The sequence below is a fragment of the Heptranchias perlo genome, chromosome 4 (genome assembly GCF_035084215.1).
Source record: "Heptranchias perlo isolate sHepPer1 chromosome 4, sHepPer1.hap1, whole genome shotgun sequence".
NCBI classification, from domain to species: domain Eukaryota; kingdom Metazoa; phylum Chordata; class Chondrichthyes; order Hexanchiformes; family Hexanchidae; genus Heptranchias; species Heptranchias perlo.
This window is the reverse complement of record NC_090328.1, coordinates 1846491-1859833: the sequence shown is the minus strand read 5'-3', so window position 1 is coordinate 1859833 and position 13343 is coordinate 1846491. Positions and strand designations below refer to the sequence as shown.

The 13343-nt window shown below is 50.8% G+C and overlaps 1 protein-coding gene across 1 annotated transcript in view; it reads left to right on the top strand.

Annotated features, from left to right (window-relative positions):
• Window positions 1–583: 583 nt before the first annotated feature.
• Window positions 584–13343, top strand: part of LOC137320682 (growth hormone receptor-like) — a 221288-nt gene continuing 208528 nt past the window's right edge. Inside the window, exon 1 of the mRNA XM_067982360.1 lies at window positions 584–1041. The gene's annotated coding sequence lies outside the window, so the exon portion shown is untranslated. The remainder of the gene's footprint in view (window positions 1042–13343) is intronic.

Sequence of the window (13343 nt, the reverse complement as noted above, 5' to 3'; positions counted from 1 at the left end):
CCTTTATATAGGAAAAAAACTTGCATTTATATAGCGCCTTATTTGTCTTTAAACGCCTGGAAGTACCTCCTATACTGAGGTCAGTTTTATAAACTAGCAGCCCTTTTTGCAGAGCTCCACACAACAGGACCATGTCTTGGGGATCAGTCATTTGATGCAATGGCCCAGGCATCAGGTGTGAATGAGCGGCGCGGAGATCCTGATGCTGCGGGGCATTGTATTAAATCACTGATCTCCCCCCCAAGACATGGTCCTGTTGGTGAAACCACCGCTCCCAATCCAGGGTGTGAAGCCCAGGGAGAGTGACAGGAGAAAGGGGATCCTCCAGTTCCCGGGCTGTGCCTGGGGATCAGATACAATGGCCATTTCTGTGCCTTCCTCGTTTAATTGTTTGATGATTTTTTGAAAAAATCTGAGAGTTGCCTCCTGATCCATGTGTCCCTGTTATTAATCCTGGGTGTGCTGGGATATATCCCGGGCTTTCCCGGTGCAGGGCTGGTGGTTTGTGCACAGAGGGCGCAGTCTCCCAGACTGGGCTTCAAATTTCAGGCTTCACGCAGTTTCTAGCAGGGTCAGAGGGAGAGGGAGGGAGTGAGTGAGACAGAGAGGGAGTAAGAGAGAGACACAGAGTGAGAGGGAGACACAGAGAGTGAGAGAGAGACACAGAGAGTAAGAGAGAGACACAGAGAGTAAGAGAGAGACACAGAGTGAGAGTGAGACACAGAGAGTGAGAGAGGGAGAGAGAGGGAGACACAGAGAGTGAGAGGGAGACACAGAGAGTGAGAGAGAGAGAGAGAGTAGCGGTGAGGGGTTGCTGCGGAATGCGGAGAGACCTCCGCTGTTTGCTGCCAGCCAGCGAGCCCGGCTCCACCGTAGCCTCCGACCCATGGACTCCCTCCCCTGGGAGGGAGCTAGACGCCTGATACGGAGGTTCTCCATTGCCGCAAGGAGAACTCCGTCTTCGGGGTGAAGAGCGGAGCCCGTTGCTGGGCAGACGGGGAGAAGAAGGACTGGAGCCTGAGCCAGGCTGAGGACCCGCAGGTAAGAGCGGCTCCCGCACACTCTGGCAGGCTGTGCCCGCCAGTCTGCAGGGTGATTGCCATTTGTGTTGTGTTGGGTCTGGTTTGTACCCCCCTCCCTCCCTGTGTATTTAATAAATGGATTTAGTGATCTGGTTTATTATTCTGAATTTAAATCCGTGCAATCTGCACATCTGTCTGCAATTTTCAAACCGTTTTCTGCTCAAATATTTTTCATTTTTTGCAACTTTGGGGACTTTTTTTTTAAAAAAATCAATTTTCAGAGGGGTGCTGGGAGAGATTTACGGTGCCAGTGATTTAAAGGGGTTTCTGTCTGTGGGGGAAAACCTGCATTTGGTGAAGTTTGGTTGTATTTTTTTGTTTGGGAGGGTGTGTGAGAGAGAGAGAGAGAGAGGGGGGTCTCATGACATGTGATACTGTGTTGTATTTTAGTGTAGCTCACATTCCAGGTTCTTTGGGAGATGCTGACCACCTTAATGGTGGCCTTTTAAACAACATGAAATATCCCAAGATAAGATCATGGACATGAATTTAGGTTTGAGGTTAGGATCAGATCAGCCATGATCTTATTGAATGGCGGAGCAGGCTCGAGGGGCCGATTGGCCTACTCCTGCTCCTATTTCTTATGTTCTTATAAGTGTAGGAAACTGTGCAAGCAGGGGTGGGGGGTGGAGAGGGGGTTAGGCAGGGTGACCGTGAGCTTGGTTGAAGAGATGAATTTTGAGGAGATTCTGAAGGAGGAGAGAGAATTGTAAAGTTGGCCGCCTGGACAATAACCTGGTGGAGTGGTTTGCCTGTCCTTTACGGCACCTGCCCAGTTCTTGTTCCAGGCGGCCAAGTGAAAAATGTGGAGGTGACAAAGGGTTTTGGTGCTGGCGGGGCTGAGATAGACTTTGTGATGGAGCGGAGCAGGGCTGTGGTTGCAAACAGGTTCGGCCTGAGACAGTGGCCAAGAAGGGAGTTGGACTCGGTGCCAAGGGTGCGAGGTCTGTGCAGGGGCTGTGGAAGATAATAGCTTCAGTCTTTCGATATTGAGCTGAAAGAAGTTTAAGATTCGTCCAGAACTGGATGTTGGTTCAACAGACTTCGAATACAGAGGCGGCCGACATCGAGCGAGCGCTGACGTCGAGCTGGGTGTCAGTGGCATCAGTGTGGCAGCTGACCCGGTGCTGCTGAGGGGCAGCGTGTTGATAGGGAAGAGGAAGGGGCCGTGGGCAGATCCTTGGTGGACTCTGGAGGTAAAAGTGTCGGATAGGAAAAAAAACAAATGGTAAAAATGCTTTGGCACTGACCAGACAGACGAGTGGTCCCATAGAACCAGCCAATGGAAGAGCAGTGTTCGAGGAGGATGGCATGGCCGACCATGTCGAAGGCTACAGACAGGACAAGGAGGGACAGTGCATCATGGTCACAGCCCCAAAGGTGTCAGTGGTGACGTTGATTAGGGCAGTTTGATGCTGGGGGAGATGTGGAGGCCTGATGAGAGGGATTGAAACAGGATGTTTGTTGAGAGAAGGGAACAAAGGGGACGTGACTACATTCAAGAAGTTTGAGAGGAAAGGGAGGTTGGAGAGGATGGAAGATTGAAGGTGGTTTTTTTGAGGAGGCAGTGATCATGGCAATGATGAAGGGGAGGGAGCCATTGATATGTTTCAAAAAACATTTTTTTATTCATTCTCAATGTGGGCATCACTGGCAAGGCCAGCATTTATTGCCCATCCCTAATTGCCCTTGAGAAGGTGGTGGTGAGCCGCCTTCTTGAACCGCTGCAGTCCGTGTGGTGAAGGTTCTCCCACAGTGCTGTTAGGAAGGGAGTTCCAGGATTTTGACCCAGCGACGATGAAGGAACGGCGATATATTTCCAAGTCGGGATGGTGTGTGACTTGGAGGGGAACGTGCAGGTGGTGTTGTTCCCATGTGTCTGCTGCCCTTGTCCTTCTAGGTGGTAGAGGTCGCAGGTTTGGGAGGTGCTGTTGAAGAAGCCTTGGCAAGTTGCTGCAGTGCATCCTGTGGATGGTACACACTGCAGCGGTGGTGAAGGGAGTGAATGTTTAGGGGAGTGGTGGACGAGGTGCCAATCAAGCGGGCTGCTTTGTTCTGGATGGTGTCAAGCTTTTTCAGTGTTGTTGTAACTACACTCATCCAGGCAAGTGGAGAGTATTCCATCACACTCCCGAGTTGTGCCTTGCAGGTGGTGCGGAGGCTTTGGGGAGTCAGGAGGTGAGTCACTCGCTGCAGAATACCCAGCCTCTGACCTGCTCTTGTAGCCACAGTATTTATATGTCTGTTCCAGTTAAGTTTCTGGTCAATGGTGACCCCCAGGATGTTGATTGTGGGGAATTTGGCGATGGTAATGCCGTTGAATGTCAAGGGGAGGTGGTTAGACTCTCTCTTGTTGGAGATGGTGATTGCCTGGCACTTGTCAGCCCAAGCCTGGATGGTGCCTAGGTCTGAACACTGTGCAATCATCAGCGAACATCCCCATTTCTGACCTTATGATGGAGGGAAGGTCATTGATGAGGCAACTGAAGATGGTTGGGCCTCGGACACTGCCCTGAGGAACTCCTGCAGCAATGTCCTGGGGCTGAGATGATTGGCCTCCAACAACCACTACCATCTTCCTTTGTGCTAGGTATGACTCCAGCCACTGGAGAGTTTTCCCCCTGATTCCCATTGACTTCAATTTTACGAGGGCTCCTTGGTGCCACATTCGGTCAAATGCTGCCTTGATATCAAGGGCAGTCACTCTCACCTCACCTCTGGAATTCAGCTCTTTTGTCCATGTTTGGACCAAGGCTGTAATGAGGTCTGGAGCCGAGTGGTCCTGGCGGAACCCAAACTGAGCATCGGTGAGGAGGTTATTGGTGTATGTGCTGCTTGACTGGGGTGGCCCCTGGACAGTGAGCAGGAGTTAGGGGAGGTGACAGAAGGGGCAGGCTTTGATGATGCTTCTGTAAAGCAATGTGTTAATAAACACTCTTCTGGTAAACTGAAAATATGATTTTTTTTCCAGTTAAGGTGTCCCAGCTGTAACTCAGTGGTAACACACTCACCTCTGAGTCAAAAGGTCATGAGTTTGAACCTCACTCCAGAGACATGAGCACATAATCTTGCCTGACATTCCCGTGCAGTACTGAGGGAGTGCTGCACTGCTGGAGGTGCCGGCTTTCGGATGAAAAGTTAAACTAAGGCCCTGTCTACCCTCTCAGGTGGATGCAAAAGATCCCACGGCCACTTTTTTGCAGAAGAGCAGGGGAATTCTCCCTGGTGTCCTGGCCAATATTTATCTCTCAAACAACATCACTAAAAACAGATTATCTGGTCATTATCTCATTGCTGTTTGTGGGATCTTGCTGTGCGCAAATTGGCTGCTGTGTTTCCTACATTACAACAGGGACTACACTTCAAAAGTATTTCATTGGCTGTAAACTGCTTTGGGACACCCAGAGATCGTGAAAGGCATTATAGAAATGCAAATCTTTCTTATTAGCAGCAAGAAGTTTCCCTTCAAAAGCAAATATGGTAAATAGTTGATAGTGTGGAGGCCTGCTCAATGTAAAGAGCTGATGGTTTACAGGCTTGATATTTGGATAGTGGTGCTGAGCCTTGTTTTGTTATACTCTTGCACTGGATGTTTGCTTTGTGCGTGGAGTATGTGATTGAATTAAAGGGACAGGCACTGTTCCTGAACCAGACACTGACCAGAATTACTGACATTGATATTTCCCTCTGACATTCTATTATGTTGAAGGTGTCAATGTTATTTTCTTTTAAAATTCATTTCAAGTGGGGCAGGGCTCCTTCTGTTCTGTCAGGCCGTACATTTGTGAATTACCCGGGGCAGTGCCCGGGAGCAGCTCCGTGTCTCAGCCGACTTGCACCTTGACCTTCCCACACGAAGCACACCAGGTTTAAGAAGCTTGATTTGCAGGGTATGTGGAATCTGGAGGGTAACTGCATCCAAAGAAATACTTGGTTCATTAGTAATATAAAAGATATAAACTAATCTCCTTTAATACAAATATTACTCTTACAGATTTCAGTGTGTAATTCCGTCCAGACAGGGCTGAGCTTTCTACATGTCTGTTTAAAAACACGATTCAGCCCCGAGGGGAGTGGTATATCCATAATGCAGCTGGAATAAACTGTAATCAGGACAGATAGCTCATCAATTGACCGTTGTGGTAGCTGGACACACAGAAATTGTACAACACCGTGGATTTAATTCGACTGGAGGTTCCAGCAATCACCCACAGACAGGAGGAGCAGAGTGTGAAGTCTCACTGATCACTGGGGGGGGGGAGAGTTGTGTGGGGGGGGGGCAGAGTGTGAAGTCTCACTGATCACTGGGGGGGGGGGGAGTTGTGTGGGGGGGGGGGCAGAGTGTGAAGTCTCACTGATCACTGGGGGGGGGGGAGAGTTGTGTGGGGGGAGGGGGGGCAGAGTGTGAAGTCTCACTGATCACTGGGGGGGGGGGGAGAGTTGTGGGGGGGGGGGCAGAGTGTGAAGTCTCACTGATCACTGGGGGGGGGGGGAGAGTTGTGGGGGGGGGGGCAGAGTGTGAAGTCTCACTGATCACTGGGGGGGGGGGGAGAGTTGTGGGGGGGGGGGCAGAGTGTGAAGTCTCACTGATCACTGGGGGGGGGGGAGAGTTGTGTGGGGGGAGGGGCAGAGTGTGAAGTCTCACTGATCACTGGGGGGGGGGGAGAGTTGTGTGGGGGGAGGGGGGGCAGAGTGTGAAGTCTCACTGATCACTGGGGGGGGGGGAGAGTTGTGTGGGGGGGGGGCAGAGTGTGAAGTCTCACTGATCACTGGGGGGGGGGGAGAGTTGTGTGGGGGGGGGGCAGAGTGTGAAGTCTCACTGATCACTGGGGGGGGGCAGAGTGTGAAGTCTCACTGATCACTGGGGGGGGGGGAGAGTTGTGTGGGGAGGGGCAGAGTGTGAAGTCTCACTGATCACTGGGGGGGGGGGAGAGTTGTGTGGGGGAGGGGCAGAGTGTGAAGTCTCACTGATCACTGTGGGGGGGGGGAGTTGTGTGGGGGGAGGGGGGGCAGAGTGTGAAGTCTCACTGATCACTGGGGGGGGGGGGGGAGTTGTGTGGGGGGGGCAGAGTGTGAAGTCTCACTGATCACTGGGGGGGGGGGGAGTTGTGTGGGGGGAGGGGCAGAGTGTGAAGTCTCACTGATCACTGGGGGGGGGGAGAGTTGTGTGGGGGGGGGGCAGAGTGTGAAGTCTCACTGATCACTGGGGGGGGGAGAGTTGTGTGGGGGGGGGCAGAGTGTGAAGTCTCACTGATCACTGGGGGGGGGGGAGAGTTGTGTGGGGGGGGGGCAGAGTGTGAAGTCTCACTGATCACTGGGGGGGGGAGAGTTGTGTGGGGGGGGGCAGAGTGTGAAGTCTCACTGATCACTGGGGGGGGGGAGAGTTGTGTGGGGGGAGGGTCAGAGTGTGAAGTCTCACTGATCACTGGGGGGGGGGGGGGGAGAGTTGTGTGGGGGGAGGGGCAGAGTGTGAAGTCTCACTGATCACTGGGGGGGGGGGGGTGAGTTGTGTGGGGGGGGGGCAGAGTGTGAAGTCTCACTGATCACTGGGGGGGGGGAGAGTTGTGTGTGGGGGAGGGGCAGAGTGTGAAGTCTCACTGATCACTCGGGGGGGGGGGGTGGGGAGAGTTGTGTGGGGGGGAGGGTCAGAGTGTGAAGTCTCACTGATCACTGGGGGGGGGGGGGTGAGTTGTGTGGGGGGGGCAGAGTGTGAAGTCTCACTGATCACTGGGGGGGGGGGGTGGGGAGAGTTGTGTGGGGGGGAGGGTCAGAGTGTGAAGTCTCACTGATCACTGGGGGGGGGGAGAGTTGTGTGGGGGGGGGCAGAGTGTGAAGTCTCACTGATCACTGGGGGGGGGGAGAGTTGTGTGTGGGGGAGGGGCAGAGTGTGAAGTCTCACTGATCACTGGGGGGGGGGAGAGTTGTGTGTGGGGGAGGGGCAGAGTGTGAAGTCTCACTGATCACTGGGGGGGGGGGAGAGTTGTGTGGGGGAGGGGCAGAGTGTGAAGTCTCACTGATCACTGGGGGGGGGGAGAGTTGTGTGTGGGGGAGGGGCAGAGTGTGAAGTCTCACTGATCACTGGGGGGGGGGAGAGTTGTGTGTGGGGGAGGGGCAGAGTGTGAAGTCTCACTGATCACTGGGGGGGGGGGGAGAGTTGTGTGGGGGGGGGGGCAGAGTGTGAAGTCTCACTGATCACTGGGGGGGGGGAGAGTTGTGTGGGGGAGGGGCAGAGTGTGAAGTCTCACTGATCACTGGGGGGGGGGAGAGTTGTGTGGGGGGAGGGGCAGAGTGTGAAGTCTCACTGATCACTGGGGGGGGGGGTGAGTTGTGTGGGGGGGGCAGAGTGTGAAGTCTCACTGATCACTGGGGGGGGGGGGTGGGGAGAGTTGTGTGGGGGGGAGGGTCAGAGTGTGAAGTCTCACTGATCACTGGGGGGGGGGAGTTGTGTGGGGGGGGGGCAGAGTGTGAAGTCTCACTGATCACTGGGGGGGGGGGAGAGTTGTGTGGGGGGAGGGGCAGAGTGTGAAGTCTCACTGATCACTGGGGGGGGGGAGAGTTGTGTGGGGGGGGGCAGAGTGTGAAGTCTCACTGATTACTGGGGGGGGGAGAGTTGTGTGGGGGGAGGGTCAGAGTGTGAAGTCTCACTGATCACTGGGGGGGGGAGAGTTGTGTGGGGGGGGGGGCAGAGTGTGAAGTCTCACTGATCACTGGGGGGGGGGGAGAGTTGTGTGGGGGGGGGGGCAGAGTGTGAAGTCTCACTGATCACTGGGGGGGGGGGAGAGTTGTGTTGGGGGGGGGCAGAGTGTGAAGTCTCACTGATCACTGGGGGGGGGAGTTCTGCAGGCAGGAGGAGCAGTGCTCTCTGTGCCGGAGGATTGGAGGATTGTTAACGCTGTATCGTTGTTTCAGGAGTGAGAGAGGGACAGACCGAGTAATTCCAGGCCAGTCAGTCTCACCTCGGTGGTGGGAAAGTCATTGGAATCAATTCTGAGGGACAGGATAAACCGTCACTTAGAAAGGCACGGAGTTATCAAGGACAGTCAGCATGGATTTGTTGAGTGAAGGTCGTGTCTGATTAACTTGATTGAGTTTTTTGAGGAGGTAACAAGGAGGGTTGATGAGGGTAGTACATTTGATGTAGTCTATGTGGATTTTAGCAAGGCTTTTCACAAAGTCCCACATGGCAGACTGGTCAGAAAAGTAAAAGCCCATGGGATCCGAGGGAAAGTGGCAAATTGGATCCAAAATTGGCTCAGTGGCAGGAAGCAAAGGGAAATGATTGGGTGTTCTTGTGTCTGGAAGGATGTTTCCAGTGGGGTTCTGCAGGGCTCAGTATTAGATCCTTTGCTTTTTGTGGTATATATCAATGATTTAGACTTAAATGTAGGAGGCATGATGAAGAAGTTTGCAGGTGATACAAAAATTGGCCGTGTGGTTGATAGTGAGGAGGAAAGCTGTAGACTGCAGGAAGATACGAATTAAGAGCAGGAGTAGGCCATTCGGCCCCTCAAGCCTGCTGTGCCATTTGATAAGATCAACCCTACTTTCCTGTCTACCGACTATAACCTTTGACTCCCTTGTTAATCAGGAATCTATCTAACTCAGTCTTAAAAATATTCAATGACCCTGCCTCCACCGCTCTCTGGGGAAGGGAGTTCCACAGACTCACGACCCTCTGAGAGAAAACATTTCTCCTCATCGCCCGTCTTAAATAGGAGACCCCATATCTTTAAACTGTGGCCCCTAGTTCTAGTCTCTCCCACAAGGGGAAACATCCTCTCAGCATCAACCCCTTCTCGTCCCCTCAGGATCTTATATGTTTCAATAAGATCACCTCTCATTCTTCTAAACTCCAATGTGCACAGGCCCAACTTGTCCAACCTTTCCTCATCAGATAACCCCCTCATCCCAGGAATCAGTCGAGTGAACCTTCTCTGAACCCCCTCCAAAGTAATTATGTCCTTTCTTAAATAAGGAGACCAAAACTGCACACAGTATTCTCGATGTGGTCTCACCAATGCCCTGTACAACTGGAGCAAAACATCTCTACTTTTATATTCCATTCCCCTTGCAATAAATGACAACATTCCATTTACCTTCCTAATCACTTGCAGTTCCTGCATACTAACTTTTTGCGATTCATGTATTAGGACACCCAGATCCCTCTGTACCTCAGAGTTCTGCAATCTCTCTCCATTTAAATAATATACTGCTTTTCTATTCCTCCTGCCAAAGTGGATAAGTTCACATTTTCCCACATCATACTCCATCTGCCGAATATTTGCCCACTCACTTAACCTATCTATATCCCTTTGCAGACTCCTTATGTCCTCTTCACAACTTACTTTCCTACCTACCTTTGTGTCATCAGCAAATTTAGCAACCATACATTCAGTCCCTTCATCCAAGTCATTGATATAGATTGTAAATTGTAAACAATTTTACAACACCAAGTTATAGTCCAGCAATTTTATTTTAAATTCACAAGCTTTCGGAGATTTTCTCCTTCCTCAGGCAAATGTTTCAAGAGCTCCTTGAAGCCTACGCATTTATACATATTGAACAATACATGGTGTTTACAGACTGCCCCTGCAACTGCCCGTTGCCAAGGCAATCACCGTGTTCAGACAGAGAGGTGTCACCTGCAGAAGCCCCGAATACACATTCAACAAAAAAACAAACAGGGAAAAAAAAACAGAGAAAAAAAAACACAGAGAGAGGCAGAAACATCCGGAAGGCAGAGAGAGCCAGCAAATGACCCATTATATTAAAAACAGATAACATTTGTTCGATGGTGGGGTAACGTGTAGCGTGACATGAACCCAAGATCCCGGTTGAGGCCGTCCTCATGGGTGCGGAACTTGGCTATCAACTTCTGCTCGACGATTCTGCGCCGTCGTGTGTCTCGAAGGCCGCCTTGGAGTACGCTTACCCGAAGGTCGGTGGATGAATGTCCATGACTGCTGAAGTGTTCCCCGACTGGGAGGGAACCCTCCTGTTTGGCGATTGCTGCGCGGTGTCCGTTCATCCGTTGTCGCAGCGTCTGCATGGTCTCGCCAATGTACCATGCTCTGGGGCATCCTTTCCTGCAACGTATGAGGTAGACAACGCTGGCCGAGTCACAGGAGTATGAACCATGCACCTGGTGGGTGGTGTCCTCTCGTGTGATGGTGGTATCTGTGTCGATGATCTGGCATGTCTTGCAGAGGTTACCGTGGCAGGGTTATGTGGCGTCGTGGACGCTGTTCTCTTGAAAGCTGGGTAATTTGCTGCGAACGATGGTCTGTTTGAGGTTGGGTGGCTGTTTAAAGGCGAGTAGTGGAGGTGTGGGGATGGCCATAGCGAGGTGTTTGTCCTCATTGATGACATGTTGAAGGCTGCGGAGAACATGGCGTAGTTTCTCCGCTCCGGGGAAGTACTGGACGACAAAGGGTACTCTGTTGGTTGCGTCCCGTGTTAGTCTCCTGAGGAGGTCTATGCGATTTTTTGCTGTGGCCCGTCGGAACTGTCGATCGATGAGTCGAGCGTCATATCCCGTTCTTACTAGGGCGTCTTTCAGCGTCTGTAGGTGTCCATCGCGTTCCTCCTCGTCTGAGCAGACCCTGTGTATTCGCAGGGCCTGTCCATAGGGGATGGCCTCTTTGACGTGGTTAGGGTGGAAGCTGGAAAAGTGGAGCATCGTGAGGTTGTCCGTGGGCTTGCGGTAGAGTGAGGTGCTGAGGTGCCCGTCTTTGATGGAGATTCGTGTGTCCAAGAAAGAAACTGATTCTGAGGAGTAGTCCATGGTGAGCTTGATGGTGGGATGGAACTTGTTGATGTTATCGTGTAGTCTCTTTAGTGATTCCTTGCCGTGGGTCCATAGAAAGAAAATGTCGTCGATGTATCTGGTGTATAGTGTTGGTTGGAGGTCTTGTGCAGTGAAGAAGTCCTGCTCGAACTTGTGCATGAAAATGTTGGCGTATTGGGGTGCGAATTTGGTCCCCATGGCTGTTCCGTGTGTTTGGGTAAAGAACTGGTTATCGAAGGTGAAGACATTGTGATCCAGGATGAAGCGGATGAGTTGTAGGATGGCTTCCGGAGATTGGCTGTTGTTGGTGTTGAGTATTGATGCTGTCGCAGCGATGCCGTCATCGTGGGGGATACTGGTGTATAGTGCCGAGACGTCCATCGTGGTGAGAAGTGTTCCTGGTTCAACTGGTCCGTGGGTACTGAGTTTTTGTAGGAAGTCTGTAGTGTCACGACAGAAGCTGGGGGTTCCCTGTACGATGGGTTTCAGGATGCCCTCGATGTATCCAGAGAGGTTCTCACACAGGGTTCCGTTGCCTGATACGATGGGACGTCCGGGTGTGTTGGCTTTGTGTATCTTTGGGAGGCAGTAGAAGTCTCCCACGCGGGGATTACGTGGGATGAGAATGCGTAGGATGCTTTGAAGGTCTGGATCGAAGGTCTTGATCAGTTTGTTGAGCTGGTGGGTGTGTTCTTTGGTCGGATCTGCGGGTAACCGTCTGTAGTGTTCCTGGTTGTCCAGTTGTCGGTATGCTTCTTTGCAATAGTCTGTTCTGTTCTGTATGACTATGGCTCCTCCTTTGTCCGCTGGTTTGATGACGATGTTGCGGTTGGTCTTGAGAGCGTTGATGGCGTTGCGTTGTGCTCGGGTGACATTCTGGACTGTCTTCTGAGTGCGGCTGATGAATCTGGCATTGACGCATTTCCTGATTGTAAATGATGAATCTGGCATTGACGCATTTCCTGATTGTAAATAGTTGAGGCCCAAGCACTGATCCCTGTGGCACTCCACTTGTTACATCTTGCCAACCTGAAAATGACCCATGTATTCTTACTCTCTGTTTCCTGTTAGCTAACCAATCTTTTATCCATGCTAATATGTTACCCCCTACACCATGAGCTCTTATTTTGTGTAATAGCCTTTGATGTGATACCTTGTCAAAAGCCTTCTGGAAATCCAAGTGCACCACATCCACAGGATCCCCTTTATCCACGTTACTTGTTACTTCCTCAAAGAACTCGAATAAATTAGTCAAACACGATTTCCCTTTCACAAAGCCATGTTGACTCTGCCTGATGGCACTTAGAAAATCTCAATGCCCTGCTATAACCTCCTTAATAATAGATTCTATCATTTTCCCTATGACAGATGTTAAGCTAACTGGCCTGTAGTTTCCTGCTTTCTGTCTCCCTCCTTTCTTGAATAGAGGAGTTACATTCACTATTTTCCAATCTGATGGGACCCTTCCAGAATCTAGGGAATTTTGGAAGATTAATACCAATGCATCTACTATCTCTGCAGCCACTTCTTTTAAGACCAGAGAACCACAGAGAAGATACAGCACAGAAGGGGGCCATTCGGCCCATCGTGTCCGTGCCGGCTCGAAGAACAACCAGGTGCCCATTCTAATCCCACCTTCCAGCACCCGGTCTGTAGCCCTGCAGCTTACAGCACTTTAGGTGCAGGTCCAGGTACTTTTTGAAAGAGTTGAGGGTCCCTGCCTCTACCACCCTAGGATGAAGTCCGTCAGGATCTGGGGACTTGTCAGCTTTTAGTTCTAATATTTTTTTCAGAACCCTTTCCCTGGTGATTGTAAATATTTTAAGTTCCTCTCTCCCTTTCACCTCTTGATTCACAATTATTTCTGACATGTTATTTGTATCCTCTACAGTGAAGACGGATGCAAAATATCTGTTCAATTCATCCACCATTTCCTTATTCTCCATTATTAATTCCCCAGACTCACTCTCTAGAGGACCAACACTCACTTTACTTACTCTTCCTTTTTAAATGCCTGTAGAAACTCTTGCTATCTGTTTTTATATTTCCAGCCAGCTTTCTCTCGTACTCGAATTTCTCCCTCCTTATTATTCTTTTAATCATTCTTTGCTGTTTTTTATATTCTGTCCAATCTTCTGACCTGCCACTAATCTTCACGGAATTGTATGCTTTTTCTTTCAATTTGATACTATCTTTAACTTCCTTAGTTAGCCACGGATGGTGCGTCCTTCCCCTGGAGTCTTTCTTTCTCACTGGAATGTATCTTTGCTGAGTGTTATGGTACGGTAGCATAGTGGTTATGTTACTGGACGAGTAATCCAGAGGCCTGGACTAAAATCCAGAGTCATGAGTTCAAATCCCGCCACGGCAGCTGGCGAATTTAAATTCAATTAATTAATTAAAATTCAATTAATTAAATAAAAATCTGGAATTAAAATACTAGTATCAGTAATGTTGCCATGAAACTACCGGAT